The sequence below is a fragment of the Parasteatoda tepidariorum genome, chromosome 9, assembly GCF_043381705.1.
Source record: "Parasteatoda tepidariorum isolate YZ-2023 chromosome 9, CAS_Ptep_4.0, whole genome shotgun sequence".
NCBI lineage: Eukaryota > Metazoa > Arthropoda > Arachnida > Araneae > Theridiidae > Parasteatoda > Parasteatoda tepidariorum.
The window spans coordinates 72,897,997-72,914,946 of record NC_092212.1 but is presented as its reverse complement, the minus strand read 5'-3'; positions in this window follow the sequence as shown (position 1 = coordinate 72,914,946).

Below are 16,950 nucleotides of genomic sequence, written 5' to 3'. Positions count from 1 at the left end.
AAATTAACGTAATTTTAACGTATACGTTTTAACGAATGAAGAAATGGTGAAAATCATTACGTAAAATTAACGTAATTTTAACGTATACGTTTTAACGAATGAAGAAATGGTGAAAATCATCACGTGAAATTAACGTAATTTTAACGTAAGACCAAAACCTTATAACGGACAAACGGATTTTTAACGTTTATTTGCCCTTTCATGCTGCATGGCCCTGACCAGATAATCAACTGATCTGTTTTATCCTTCAAAACGGATGCTTACCACATACCACGTAATCACTGATTAATCAGTACTCGTACTGTTGTCAAAGCCATTTTTGCTTTATTCTCGGTCGAAAACGCATTAATAATAGGAAAGAATAAAACTAACACGGAAACTATTGGCATCGTGCGATTAATAAACAGAACTCTATTGTAAAATGTGTTGCAAATGGTTAGGAATAATTCGAGCTCCTCAGTAATGAAGTTCTATGTAATGTGCCCCTCGTTTTATTGCAAATGGTTGTGTTTATTATACAAAATTGACATCTGATCTTTAATGTTCCCCTAAAAGGCCCCGATATCGTAAATAGCTATCCGAAAAGCATTAATTATTCCGACTGTAGTGTCCATGGCATATCTCATTTGTGAGTGTAAATAGCTCCTGAATCGGTTCGAGCATTGTTTAAATAGAGCTAAACAATGCTCTCGGAATTGAGGGATATATTTCAATTTGATACAGTAACGTATAATATATCACGATCTACGTGTACACTAATTTCAATATTCAGTTTTGTCAGAGTTAGATAAATTTGAATCCATCATCAGAATCTTTTAATAGATTCAAATGAGCATAATTACTCTGAATTTTTTTCTAAATTTATTTAAAATGCTCTGACGAACCTCTTACGCATTTAGCACCAAAGATATTAAACTATAATATTTTTTTGGAACTCTGTCTATCCGGAAAGGATAGAATTTACTTGCGAAGGAAAATTACAACGTTAATAAAGCACAAATAAAGAACTTAGTCCATTTCTGTACGTTAATTTATGCTTTATTAACATTGTTGTTTTGCTTTAAATTTTTTCTAATTCAGTTTATAATGCCATACTTTGATAAATGTTTAACTCTTGTGTTTTAAATACTGTAAATTGTCACAACGAGTACTTACATTATTTATTACATGTTGAGGGTCGTAGAAAAAAACATAAAAAAAACACAGTTAATGTTTTAGGACAGTGTTTATCAACCTTTATTTGGCTATGCCACAGCTAAATCTTTCGAAAATTTTTATGTTGTCATAATACATGTTCTTTAATATTCAATAATTGAATGTGAAATGTGAATACATATCCATGTTGGTTTACAAAAATGGCTATTTGTTGTGTTTCCTGTGCGGTGTACTCAAAACTTTTTCAAATCGCTAGAGAGTACACTTTACGGTACATCCATTTTTGATACGAAGACATGAAAATAAGGACTCCCCATGTGGGAGTCAAGAAATAAAAGTGACAACTTAAATTAAATTTTAAAAAATGGTCTCCTTTTCCCGTTGTAATTTATTTATTTACTTTTAATCATGTAATAATAAAAGTACAGTGTCCCCAAAAAAATAAATAAAAGAAAACGTACCACCCTGAATAACTTTTGATCTAATGAAGGGGTCTTCACGTTCTAGGACTCAATCTTAATGGCTCTAGGTATTGACCTCAAATATGCTAATTGGCAAATTAAGATAATATTTTAAGTTACGAAATATGACACAAAACATACTTCCTCTGAATAAACATACTTTTTTCAACGGATTCGGATTTCTATATAGAAGGTAGCCGAAATCTGGAAAATATGGTCCCAATAGTTTGGCCAAGCAGAGCGCTCCAAAATTTGGAATACAAGTAGCTTATTACGTTTGCAGTTTTTGAATAATTTAAAAATAAACCTTGACTTCCAAAATATTACGCATTTAAAAAAATTTCTGAGTTTTTGAAAACAACATAAAAATAATATCAGATGGAAAATGAATTAATTATCAAGATTGCAACTGGCACATGCTTCCATACCAAATTCTGATCATTAATCAATCATTACACATCCATCCGGTTTTCCAAAATTTCTTTTTTAAACGGTTTGTCAGTCGTAGGTTTGGAATTAAATATTACCATATTTTGTCTAAATTTATTCCATGAACACTCGACGGCTGAAACTGCCATTTGCTCATCACGACATTTTTGTTCTCTTCCCAAACGAACAAAAAGAAAGAAAAAAAATAATTGATATATTATAAGGAACTAGTGGGCTGCGCCCCCTGCTCGCTAACGTTTGCCAACCCCCGAAAATTGCTACGCAATCTTATATGGTTTGCTTCGCAATCTTATATGGTTTGCTTCGCAAGCCAAGCTCACTTCGCTCGCTACTAACTTAAGTACATTGCAAATGCACAGCATTCTAAGAATTCAAAACAATCATTCAAATCCATATAAAAACTTTTTTTTTAAAAAAAATTACATCTTTTTAGTAAATACTCTTTCATTAAAATAAATTTGAATTCAAATAAATGACATGTAATTCGTTAAACCTATTAGAAATGTGCTATAGTATAATTCGTGATATAAATCAAAAATCGTCAAATAAATTCGTAATATATAAATTCGTGAAAAAAAGCGCTTTCGACAAAATACTAAAATAGAGATCTATCGACAAAGACTACTCACTTCTGCCTAGCTTAATAGTATGAGATGGCCGCAGCTGATGCTCTTTGGTTATTTCAATTTCCGTTTTTAAAAGCGCTATATGTTGAGCCACCTCAGCTAGATTTGGCATGTGACATTTTTAGCAGCAATCATTGGTCGATTTTCTAACGTTGCCATTCGGGGAGTTGTAATGAGATTTTTTTTGTCACCGTGTAAGAGAAATAGTAACGTAAACAAAGCAAACGTTGCCACCGGTGGAAAAAAAATACAACCAAAATTTGGGAGCCACGTAACAGAATTATATACATTAGATGTCATTTCCTTTTTTCTAGATGTATTACTGATTAAGTAGCTAATTTAAAATAGTGCAGAAACACGCCATGTTTTTTTTTTCCTGACATTTACACCAAATTCGACGATTTTCAAGGATTTTTCAGTTTACTAATTTATAAGATTTCTCCGTCGAAAAAAGAGATTTATTTTTCAGACAGTAAACAGTCTGAGAACTGCCAGCTGTCATAGGCCAACAAATCGCAAAAATGCCGTTGCTATTGCCATGAGTGTTATCGACGTTATTTACCACAACGTAATATAGCCTTTAGTAAAAAGAAAATGTACTTGCAAAAAGAAAATTTGATTAAGATCATTACCCTTATTAGGATCATTCTCACAAAAAGGTGATTTAAGTCGCTTAGTAATAAATATTAGGAAATACAGCAGATTTCTTAATATTTTTCTTCATCATTTTTCGTAAAGTTCTAACTAACAAATCATATGCATTTCTGCTGAATGTATTTAATATTTCATTCTTAATTTTTAATAAATATAACTTCAAAATCCCCTCCGTGGATGTCCCTACGTCTGTGACACAAAGTAATTTTTAATGGCAGTTAAACAATTTAAATGTCATTTTAATGATTTTTGTAGTTTTACCTAATTAAATGTTACTTTTTATTTAATATTCTTTGAAAAAAAATTTATTTTTATAAAATAAATGACTAGTAAACTTTAACAAGAAGAAAAGAGAAAAAACAAAACCGTTATTTGGATGACAGTATGTTTAACTTGCATAAAATGCTCATAAAAGTGTACCCTCAACACTCAACTTTCATGTGGAGTCTGAATTTTTATTTCAATAGTCTTTACATTTTAATTTATTAATATTCAGTAAGAGTTACTTAAAAATTGTGCACCTAGGTTAAAGGTTAAGTAGCTCCATCTCTAGGTTAAGTAGCTCCATCTCTAATAATGAAATATTTTATTATTTACTTATTAATGTTAAATTCAAATAATTAACGAATTAGTCTTCATTGATATTTTATATTTTATAACATAAAATGTATCCTCCGTTGACTATTACATCTCCTCCGTGGACAAGGCAGAATTTAAAATATTTCAAATCTTGTAAAAAATAAAATAGAAAACTTGACCATTATTATAAGGACATATAACAAAAATAAATAGAGCCATTTATGTAATTTTTATCACTTTTTTAATTACTTTAATTCAAGAGAATTTTTTAGTCTATTTATATCTTTTCAGTGAGAATGACCCATTAGCTTTCAGTGTAAGATTTCCTTTCAAATGTATAAAAGTGATTAAAATAACTATTCTGTTTCATAGACTTCTAAATTTATTTATGCATTTTACAACGAAGAAAGCATACTTTTAATATTTATGTGCTATTATTCGTGTGTTTTTCTCTAGATCTTGATTGGATTCGTATAACTATAACAATCCATATATGAAATCAATCAAGATTTGTGGATTTTGTAGTAATATAAAATAAAAAATTTTGCAACGAGATTCAAAAAAAATTTTTTTTCATAAAATAAAGAACATGAATTATTTAATTTTGATGTGATAAAACTTTGTGTGACTTTTATTTCAACTAAATTTTAAGAAAATATTTTTTCTTAATCAAAACATTTATTTTCAAAACAGTTTTATATAACATTTAAGACTTTCAACACACAAAAGTCTTAAATATTTTCTTCACTAATGAAAATATTTTTTGAAAAATTGCAGAAGACTTCCTATAATGCAGAATTTAGAAAAAATGTTTTGAATCAATAACATTATTTATTGTTATTATTTTAAATTTTTTATAATTTTATTTAATAAAAGGCGAAAAAAGTTTGAACTGAAAGGTAAACAAATTTTTACAACATTTTAAAGAATGTAATCATTAATGAATTTAATTTAATTTTATCTTATTACATTTTAAAGGTAAAATTAAAATGTGTATGAAATCGGTCATATACTTCCTGAGAAATAGGATTTTAAATTTATCACTTCTTTAAAAATTGGTTTCTCAGGAGCTATTTGTCCGATTTTGTTCAAATTTTCTATTTTCCATTATAAAATTACGTTCGTTAAATTGGTGAAAATTTTTTTATACCTTACAATTCAAAATGTTTCCTACTTTTATAAAATAAAAGAATAAATAATTATTAAAGAAATATAATTTTTTTCATGCAATTATCTTATTCGGAAAATTGAATTTTATAATTGTGAGCAAAAAGTTTTTTTATTTGTCTTAAAAACTTACGAGACATGGCGAAATACGCATAAAGTATAATTAACATTAATAGGTTAAAATTTTGGACCGTTTTCTAGACCAAATTATTCGGACCATATTTCCTAAGTTGCGGCTACCTCCTATAAGTTTAAGGTCAGAAATCTAAATCCGTCTGTTCTCCAACTAATTATCGTACTGGAGGTCACCTCCTCAAGCCATCAATACTGAGTCCTAGCACTTGGAGAACTAAATTCACGTACTAATTGATTAAAAATTACTTAGGGTGATTTTTTTTTCTACGTCAAAATTAGTAAATGTAGAAGTGAAAATCTATTCTTAAAATGAAAGAGAAATTAAAATTTTAAAAACTTCTTACAACCTTATGAAACAATCACCACCACTTTTTAAGTTTTCCACGTTTTGGCCTCACTGTTATACTTTTTTTGAAAATAATTTATCCGATTGGTAGCTAAATAACAGGCAAATTACAATTCTAAGCAGAGGGATATTTTTTATTTCTCCAATCATCAATATGCATTTATATTTTTTATTTTTTATGCGTAATGGATATTAATCATCTGAATTAAAATTTACAAGTTTAAGAATTAATTAAAAATATATATTATGTTTTCACTCTAAATATTAAAATAAAAGTATGTGTAGTGTAAATGCATAAGTTAACACATTTTCTGTTAATTGGCTTTGAGGGATATTTTTAAATTAATTATTAAACGAATTAAGAATGAAATTATGTTTTGTATTTTTAGCATGAGGAAATTGAAAACAATTTTTATAATCCACGAAGACAACCTATTTATTTTCTACAAAAATGGAACTAAGCCAAAGGGGTGACAAGAACTCTAAAACCTAAATCCTCTTCTAAGCCTATGCTCTTGATACTTCTAATAAATCAAGAGAGGATTCAAAGGAGAAGAACTAGTACAGATTATTTTCTACAACAAGATCTTTTGTAATTGATTGCATTGCTTTGACTTCAAAATTTATAGAAGTCCTGAAAAAAATAATAACTACGAACAGACAACCTGAAACAATTGTATATTTTTCTTACTTTAAGAAAATATTTTTCCGATCGGCAACTAAAGCAATGTTACCGATTGGATTTAATAAATTAAAATTAAGAACATTTTTCCGACCTATGTTAAGAAAAATTTATAAAAAAAAAATCAAAAAATCGTGTTTTTAAGTTCCGCTACAAGTTTTTATAAAAATTATATTGAATTTTTTCTGTTTAAGTACTCCGTTTCTGCAAAAATACATTGCACAAAATCGTCTTACGTTTGATCGTACAGTGAACGCTGTGCCGTTTAAAAATTTAAAAAATGGTAACCTGTTTATAAACTAACAAATTTTTATTTTAGTTTACAGCTAATAAGATATTGAAAATTTAGATTTTCCTTTAGTTTAACAACAACACTGCTCCAGGATTTAGGACTAAATATAATCGCTTAAATTGTTAACATGCCCTTGCAGTTGAAATATCTCGTTACATTCAAAAATATTATGTATGTTCCACAGCTGTTTGTTTTTAATAGGACGCTGCAACTACTGAAGGAATTAAATTATTGTTGGTTCGTATGACTTAGACAGGATTTTTTCTTACACCGGAAAAGATAAAAGACTGGTAGTAAAACCATTTTATTTCTAACTTGTTTTAGAGTCCTACCAAGACTTATTAGCCATTTAAATGAGGAATTAACACGTTCACTGCCAGCGGAGAAGAAGTGTTTATGCTGCATCTATGATTGAAAAGTGTTAATCGATAAAAATTATGTATAAACTGACCATTTTAGTTTTTAAAATTCACAATAAATTTATTTAATGAATGTGAATTAAATTTAAAGAATGTGTTATTGTAGGAAGAAAATATTATATTTTCTGCCAAAATGATATTTATACATATAGCTACCCTCTTTATCTGTTTTGTCGACACAAGCTACTAGGAAGAATTTTGTCAATTAGTGCTTTTCGATTAGCCGGGTGCAAGCGAAAAGTAGCCAAAAGAGAATAAACCTCCACCAACGTTTTAGTTTTATTTATTTTGTTTAACTAACTTTTTATTTCATTTATTTAAAAAAAGAACTGGATAGAACAAACGTTCACAGAAAATTAGATGAAATAAAGTTATGCAAAAATAAATAAATAAATAACTAATTGCTGAATTTCCTTGCCCCACGGCTAACTAAAACGTGCAATAGCATTCTGTCCTCCATAACTTATAAGGAAAATAAATTAATAAAAAAAAACTGCATATTTTTATTTTTATTTTGAATATCATAATTCTAAATGAAACTTATCTGAATTATCAAATATTAATGAAATTCTAGGCTAGATACTCAACGAATGAAGTTTTCTGCGATTTTTAAAACTTAAGTTAAACATATTCAGAAAAAAAATTCTACGTAAAAAAGTGAAAATCGTCCAAATAGGAATGACAAATGTTTTATGTATACAAAACACATAACCGAAAAGAAACTCGAATCGAAGAAAAACGCGAAATTCGATTCAACTTTTTTACACCCGGTTGCCCCAAAGCATTCTAGAACAAGGAATACTTCTCTTTTTACGATTACTTTTGTTCTTTTCACCCTCGTTTTACTTTAAAAGCACATTTTCGTTACAGATAAAAGGAAGGAAGCAGAAAAAAAATAGTTTGTTGGTAAAGTTTGTGGGGCGTTAGCAAAAGAATTTCAAACATATGGAAAACGAAACAAAATCAGATTGTGGAAGTGGGAACAAAGAATGGGAGTTTTGCTCCAAAGACAAACTAGATTTTGTTTTGAGGGGAACGCGACACTGATTGATGAAATATGATTGTCGAAAAAGTTCTTTTAGAAGTACACAATTTTATAAAAGCTAATAAAAATACTTCAAATTACTTTACCAGAACTTTAGGATGGTGTTCAGACTTTATTCTGCCTTCAGATATTGAAACATGGAGAAAATTGACACCGGAGAGTACAAATGTCTTTGTTTTAGTCAACTGCAGTCTGATATTGAAACTTGGGGGGGGGATTGGCAGCGACGTGTAAAGAAGTCTTTATTTTAGTCATTAACATTACATTTAAAGTACTGGTCTGACTAAATTAACACATAGAATTTTTTTGAAAAACAAGGCCTAGTGAAATTAACCCATAGATTCAAATTATTTTACCAGAACATTAGGATGACGTAAAGACTTTCTACTGTAGTCTGATATTGAAACTACGGGGGGAAGGGAGGAATTGGCACCGAAGTGTAAAGATGTCTTTGTTTTAGTCATTAAATTGCATTTAAAGTACTGGTATGACTAAATTAACGCATAGAATTTTTTTGAAAAACAAGGCCTAGTGAAATTAACCCATAGATTCAAATTATTTTACCAGAACATTAGGATGATGTAAAGACTTTCTACTGTAGTCTGATATTGAAACTACGGGGGGAAGGGAGGAATTGGCACCGAAGTGTAAAGATGTCTTTGTTTTAGTCATTAACATTGCATTTAAAGTACTGGTCTGACTAAATTAACGCATAGAATTTTTTTGAAAAACAAGGCCTAGTGAAATTAACCCATAGATTCGAATTATTTTACAGAACATTAGGATGATGTAAAGACTTTCTACTGTAGTCTGATATTGAATCTACGGGGGGAAGGGAGGAATTGGCACCGAAGTGTAAAGATGTCTTTGTTTTAGTCATTAAATTGCATTTAAAGTACTGGTCTGACTAAATTAACGCATAGAATTTTTTTGAAAAACAAGGCCTAGTGAAATTAACACATAGATTTAAATTATTTTACCAGAACATTGGGATGATGTTCAGACTTTTTACTGCAGTCTGATATTGAAACTTGGGGGGGGGGGGGGAATTGGCACCGAAGTGCAAAAATGTCTTTGTTTTAGTCATTAAATTGCATTTAAAGTACTGGTCTGACAAAATTAACGCATAGAATTTTTTTGAAAAACAAGGCCTAGTGAAATTAGCACATAGAATCAAATTATTTTACCAGAACATTGGGATGATGTTCAGACTTTCTACTGCAGTCTGATATTGTAATTTGGGGGGGGGATTGGCATCGAAGTGTAAAGAGGTCTTTGTTTTAATCATTAAATTGCATTTAAAGTACTGGTCTAACTAAATTAACGCATAGAATTTTTTTGAAAAACAATGCCTAGTGAAATTAACACATAGATTCAAATTTTTTTACCAGAACATTGGGATGATGTTCAGACTTTCTACTGCAGACTGTTATTGAAACTTGGGGGGGGGGAATTGGCACCGAAGTGCAAAAATGTCTTTGTTTTAGTCATTAAATTGCATTTAAAGTACTGGTCTAACTAAATTAATGCATAGAATTTTTTTGAAAAACAAGGCCTAGTGAAATTAACCCATAGATTCAAATTATTTTACCAGAACATTAGGATGATGTAAAGACTTTCTACTGTAGTCTGATATTGAAACTACGGGGGGAAGGGAGGAATTGGCACCGAAGTGTAAAGATGTCTTTGTTTTAGTCATTAAATTGCATTTAAAGAACTGGTCTGAAAAAATTAACGCATAGAATTTTTTTGAAAAACAAGGCCTAGTGAAATTAACACATAGATTTAAATTATTTTACCAGAACATTAGGATGATGTAAAGACTTTCTACTGTTGTCTGATATTGAAACTACGGGGGGAAGGGAGGAATTGGCACCGAAGTGTAAAGATGTCTTTGTTTTAGTCATTAAATTGCATTTAAAGTACTGGTCTGACTAAATTAACGAATAGATATTTTTTTGAAAAACAAGGCCTAGTGAAATTAACACATAGATTCAAATTATTTTACCAGAACATTAGGATGATGTAAAGACTTTCTACTGTAGTCTGATATTGAAACTACGGGGGGAAGGGAGGAATTGGCACCGAAGTGCAAAAATGTCTTTGTTTTAGTCATTAAATTGCATTTAAAGTACTGGTCTAACTAAGTTAATGCATAGAATTTTTTTGAAAACAAGGCCTAGTGAAATTAACACATAGATTTGTCTTTTTTAAACAAGGTCTAATAAAATTAACATGTAGATTTATTTATTTAAAAAAAAACAAGTTACAATAACGTTAACACATAGATTTATTTTTTGGGAAAACAAGATCTAATGAAAATAACTCATATGTTGTGAAATAACGGTCTTATGAATTTAACACATAATTTTTTTCTTTGAACTTTAAAAATGCTGAGAGGGTGTGTTTTAGTTATCGATCTAGATTTAAAATTTTTATGGAGGCTACATCTATATACACATACGTAATTAAATAGCTTATTAGATGAATCAGAAGCAGGTAAGCTTCATTTTTAGAATTTTTCATTAATCAGGAAAAATAACAAAGTAGTAGCATTAATTTCAGTTATGGGAGGGCAACGCCTCCTACAACTAAAAGCCTCCACACGGTTTTTTATAGGTAGTCTGATCAGACCATTCTGAAGGTAAAACAGTATACATAAATACCTGCCAACTTTTACACATTTGGCGTAAACTTTTATTTCTGCATTTGAAGTGGTTGTAAAATGCATGCTTTCTATATATTCTTAGCATTTATAAACTTAATTTATAATCTATTTGACCGCCACTATTTAAGAAAAAAAATAAGCATGTATATTAATATGTAATGCTTTCATGACAGTCAGTATAAGCTTCCCCAAAATACGGCATATGTTTCTGATTATAATTGCAATTTACATTCCATTTTACTACCACTGGGGAAAATCATCCTCGAATGGATTAAAAGTTGGCAGGTATGTACATACCTGCCAACATTTAATCCCTTCCATTATGATTTTCCCCAGTGGTATTAAAACGAAATTTCAATTTTAAGCAAAAAATACGATGTTTTTGAAAAAGCTTAAGCTGACAACTATGATAATAACACATATTAATATATATGCTTAATTTTTTAAGAGTATTGGTGATCAAAATCATTTAAAAATTAAGTTTATAAAAGAAAAATTAGTATATATTTACTACCACTTTAAATATGAAAATAAAATTTAAAGCCAAATGCGCAAAAGTTGACAGGTATGCAGTATATGAAACAGCCCTTTAATAGAGAATCTATGTCTAAAATTTTTTTTAATTTATAAATATGATTGCGTGTGTCTTATTACTATTATTTGTCTTATATTTAGAAGTAGTCTACGCAGACTACTTCCAAAAATCCGTGTCTTTTTGATGTAGCAGGTGATAATCATACACATAAATTTAGAAAGTGGTATCCAATTTGCGCAGAAAATCGAGAAAACGTTTAAATTACAGTTTTCACTTTCATTGATGAACATTTCCCTTGAGAGAATTTGCTTCCAAACATACTGTATTTAAAATATTACTGTGTACTAGTCAGCTGTGGCGTCCAAATTGGTCACCTTTCCAAGGTATCTTGCGCAGCATATAAATATTAATGGTAACCAAGCCGAATGCAGAGCACAACTGTATTTAAATATTTCAATTCTTCATCTTTCATCATGGGTGAAAGCCGTTATATAGCAAGACGGAAAAGAGAAAAACCTGGTATGTAAAACATTTCATTCCAGCATTTTTTTTGAAAAAAATGAAATATCTGTAACTATCAAGATTTATTTTATAATTCAGGCATATATATAAAACTGCTTCTTTTCCAAGATAAAGTAAGCAATTATCACGAAATCTATGAGCCATTTACAAGTCTTCAAATTCATGCAAAACAAGATCTACAATATCGAAAAATGGTGCTCACAATGGAAGATAAAACTACACCCGGATAAGTGCCAAATGATTGTTTTCAATAGTAAAAAGAAAGGTAGAACTATTCCTGATATAGTCCTATACAAGCAGATCATTAAACCCACAAAGAGTTCAAAATACCTAGGAGTCACCATCACCTCTAATTTAAGTTGGAAACAACACATTAACAAAATTATTGAAAAAGCGAATGGCGCCTATAGGGCCCTCAACTCCATATTAAACTCAAAGTCATCTTTAGACTTAAAATGCAAGCGCACTGTCTATCTAATGGCAATTAGGCCAATTCTAACTTATGCCTGCCCCGCCATTAACACTCTAAGTGATCACTTAAAAAATAAACTCTCTATGGCAGAAGGGAAGATTATAAGAAGACTCGTCGGCGCCCCTAAATGCATTAGCAATAATAGTATAAAAAGGGATCTTAAAATTGATGACATCAACGTCTATATAAAAAATTTAAACCAAAATTTCTACGATGAAGCAAAAACCTGTACCACCAGCAATTTCAACTCACTCCTAGATATTGAATTAATTGACAACAACACTAAATTTAGCCCAATCACTGCCTTTTTCCTTAGGGATATGACGTAGCCCTAGCACACGAAATACACTCTCGATTTTTGGTGCTAAGCACCACCTCATCCTCCCATCTCCATTCCACCTCACTACTCCTCATCATCGAATTACTACTACAGATGAATCGGTTAATGCCGCCTCGCGGCAGCGCACCGAGATTTATGTGATTTCTTCCATTCTACCAAGATAAAGTAGATATTGTTGAAAAATTTAAAAAAAGAGTAAGTAAACTCCTCCCCAAAACTAGCTACAACTGGAAAGGTTTTACTACCAGCCTTTCCTCGTTTCCGTCTCGCTTTCACCCCTGCCTTTCATTTTAATTAGTTTTAAACAATATCTAAACCAAATTTTTGTACAGTCTAGCTGTTAAACGCGAGACAATACTTTAATTTCAATTTTAACTGTTTTCAAGAGTTGTCCGCGGTATTTTCAAAGTTCTTCAGGTAAAAGGTCGTTAGGTATTAAATTTTAGTAATAATTTAGAATCTGTTTAGTAATCCATTAAATCTCACAAACTATTGCAAGTATGAGTTCAAGACATATCTGCATAGTAGGCAGCAGAAGTATTAAAACGATTTCCATTTTAGTCATGAGCTAAAATGGGTAACTCATCCCGCTGCTCCATTACTTGCTGTACTATTGCCGCACGCACCTCTTTAGCCCTAACTCGAGTATCGAACGAAAAAGGCAAGCTCGAACACCAATAATTGATATCGCAGTATGCGGCACCATAGCACCGTTTGTGCTCAAAACTTCTACAGAAATTTTAGAAATGATAAAAAATAAATCAAAATAATTACTTCGTAATTAAGTTTTTATTTCTATAAAAATACAAAATTATTATAAAGAAATACTTAACTTATAGCTATTTAACACTACTTAAATTATTGCTTAACACGTTCACGGCGGGGTGACCCACCGACGGGTCACGCTAGATTGTCTCATCGGGCAGCGCACTGGAGTAAAAACTGGTAAAAAATAAATTTCATTTTTTAGTTTTCTTCCGGGAATAATAAAAATCCATAACTACCAATTGTTTTTATCGGATGAAATTGTTATATTGAATTGCTTCTTCGCCGTGATAAATTTCCTTACACTGAATTGTTATTGTTGAGAATAGATTAACTCCTCTCGAATATTATCTAATATTGAAATAGTTCTTCTACCAGTATTTTCTCTTTTTCGTCCCTCTATCAGGCCTGGGTGTGAATAGCCGGCGTGAACGTGTTGAGTTATTTTGATGTAGTTGTGGTAATATTTCTTTACTTCTAATTTACTAAAATATATAAATAAATAGAAAAAATAACGGCACACTTGAAAAGTTTTTTATCAGAAAATATGAAAATTCCATAGTTGTTAGAGAATATGATATGCATACCAGCCAACTTCAATTCTCTGCGACGATGATTTTTCCAGGAGGTACTTATGACACCACGAAAAATGACAACTACTGGCTGGAATATTTTTATATTATTCAAGAGTTTAAACACACGTATGTTAATTATTAGGTATTAATATACATACATAATTAAATTTTATGGAGTAGTAGTAAAACATATTTTAAAGTATATTTATAAAACCTATTTTTGAATCGAAAAACATGAACTACCGTTTTAAATATAAAATCTTTTGGAAAAACTATAAGAATATACGTTTACGGAGATCTTAAATTGACTTAACTCATATTCACTGTCCTAACTATAACTAATTAGTAAAGTTGCATAGTCGGGAACGAATTTCACATAGCTGTTTGCATTTCTCACTTGAACAATATCAGAGATGCCAACTAGCCTGCCTTCGACGTAGAATTTTATAAAGTGGTAGTGAGGTAAAGACTAAAACTTTTTAAATTTCGTTTATATTTACTTTGACCACCACTTCATATAAATAATTACAACAAATATATAAATGCATATTAGTTCTTACGATAGTGAGTTTCAACCTGATTATAATATAAACATATTATTGAGGAAGATAGTTTTTCGGTAACTGTTTTACTACCTCTTGGAAAATCCATTCTCGAAAAGAGTGAATGTTGGCAGGTATGCATCATAACTTTATCAACATAACTTTTCTACTACTAGAAAGCCTTGTTCAACAAAGTGGAACAAGTTGGTATAGCAGGGATACCAACTGCCCCGCTTCCGGAATAGTTTTAATAAAGTGGTATCAAATTATATAGTACAATTCGTTAAAGAAGGATAGTTACGCCTACTTTTTATTAGAGTAACCAGTAGTCTCATGCTCTAACGTTGCATTTTATATGATACTTATGATTTTTGATAGTTAGTGGTGAAAAAATTACTTAAAAGAAAAAATACTAAACTAAAAGTAACTTAAATTACGCTACCATTAAAAAATACTATTTTACAAAGCGGAGCAAATTGGCATCTCTGTATAATAGTAATAGAAATAAATTATACAAAAATTATTTTAAGCCACTGGTTAAATACGTAATAAAATTACAAAAAACAGCATTTTTCTATAAAAATATAATTTATTCAAGTTTTTATCAAAAAGAGAAATAAAAATTCAATTTCCATAGTAACTCTAGAATTATGTGAAAAATAACTAAACAAATAAGGCAGATATACTTGAAATCGAATTGATAAATTCTCTCCTAGAGAAAAAATTTGATCTCAGTCTGAGAGCAACTCTAGCTTTCTACCAATAAATAACACTTAATTTTTCTCAAAGTTTTGGATTTTTCTAAGAAAAAAAAACGCTTTTATGAAAAATTTAGAATGTTAAAATAGAACATTAAAAGAACGATTGATGTCAGAAAATTTTTTTTCTGCCATTACCGTCGGTAATTTCTTTTTTTTTTTTAATTCGATATTTTTTTTTTCTAGTGATGATTGAGCAGAAACTATAAAAGAAAGATTCTTTCAAATATTTAGCTTCTAACATTTTTTCAAAGCCATGAGTGATTTGAATAATTTTCTGTACGATATGAAATCTTCAGATCAAATTTTTCCGTGCTTTGACTTTATTTTTTAGTCTCTCATCACATATTTTTTTTTCTTTATTTTCCTATTTTTTTTCCTAAAAAAAATTGGAAGACGTTAGCCAGGAAAAGATTGCTCTTTTTGTGGAGGGAATATGATCTTTCATATTTATTCATAAGCTCTGTTTTGAGGCTTTTTTTTCTAACTCTTTCTTTAAGAAAATTTGAATTCTTTTGGTGAAGTGGAACCAAGTATGGCGTGTAAAGGACGATCATAAAAAGATGCTGAAATTTTTCATTCTACGATCTTATAGGTTGTTCTCTTTTTGTTCGGATAAAGTTATTTGTGTTCGTTATTCATTGAGTTTAGGTTATAGTAATATAAATTCTAAATATACCAAGAAGATTACAGCCTAAAGTACAAGTTTAATACTTATACTACGTGTAATTGCATTATAAATTTCAAAAATAGGCGGTTTAAGAACGTTGTTCTTTTTGTTGTTTTAGAACTTTTATATTGGAGATAACGTAGCTGCTAACTCATCCAGATTTTTCAGAGGATTATATCTTTTATGCTTAAAAGCATTATTTATGCTTTAATACCACGGGTGAACAATTTTCTTTTATTTTATGCTGCAAGCGATTTTTGAACGGATCTTAGATATTTTCAAGCCCCAGATTTTAAATCTGTAATCAGTTTCTTTCTAGCTATAGTTTTTATGCAATTGAAAAATACATTCCTAACCAAGATTTTTTTAAAATTCAATTGAGTGAAAAGTGGAGGACCCCACTTGTTTGCTACATAGGGAGTGATAGAAAGAAAAAGATAATACATTTCAGTTTATGATGAGATTTATTTAATTAATACGTTATTTTGTCTTAAATGTAATTTTTAAAAGAACAGACAAATCTTTGTTTATAGATACAAACCTATACATTCTTTATAAGCTTGTAGATTCAGAAAAAAAATTAACTAAACTAAAAATACCATTTTGAAAAAAAACAAACAAATGCAATTTCATATTTGAAATCCCCATACCCGAATTGGGAAAGATCAAGTACCAAAATGCAACAAAAGTATACAAATTCAACATTAAATGCAAAAGTAATATAATTGCACCAAAAATTTGTTCCCTATTGTATTTTATTCGACATTTAAGAATTTTATTTCAAATTTTGATCATCAATACACAAGAATAATTTAAACTTACATACTAAATACTCGGTCATTGCATTATAAAGCTTAGGCTGTCGTATAAAAGATTATACTGAAGGGAACAGATTATCTGGAACGATCGGGACCATTCCTATTCCGGATAACTGATTTTTCCGGTTTTCTGAATCGCTACAAAAAGCCGTTTTTTTATTGTTAAACCCAACTAAAAAAATTTTTTTTTGGGAAATAATCTTAAAAAGAAGAAAAAACGATGAAGTATTACACTAATGATTATTTCCAAAATGATGGTAAGGTGAACATCTTT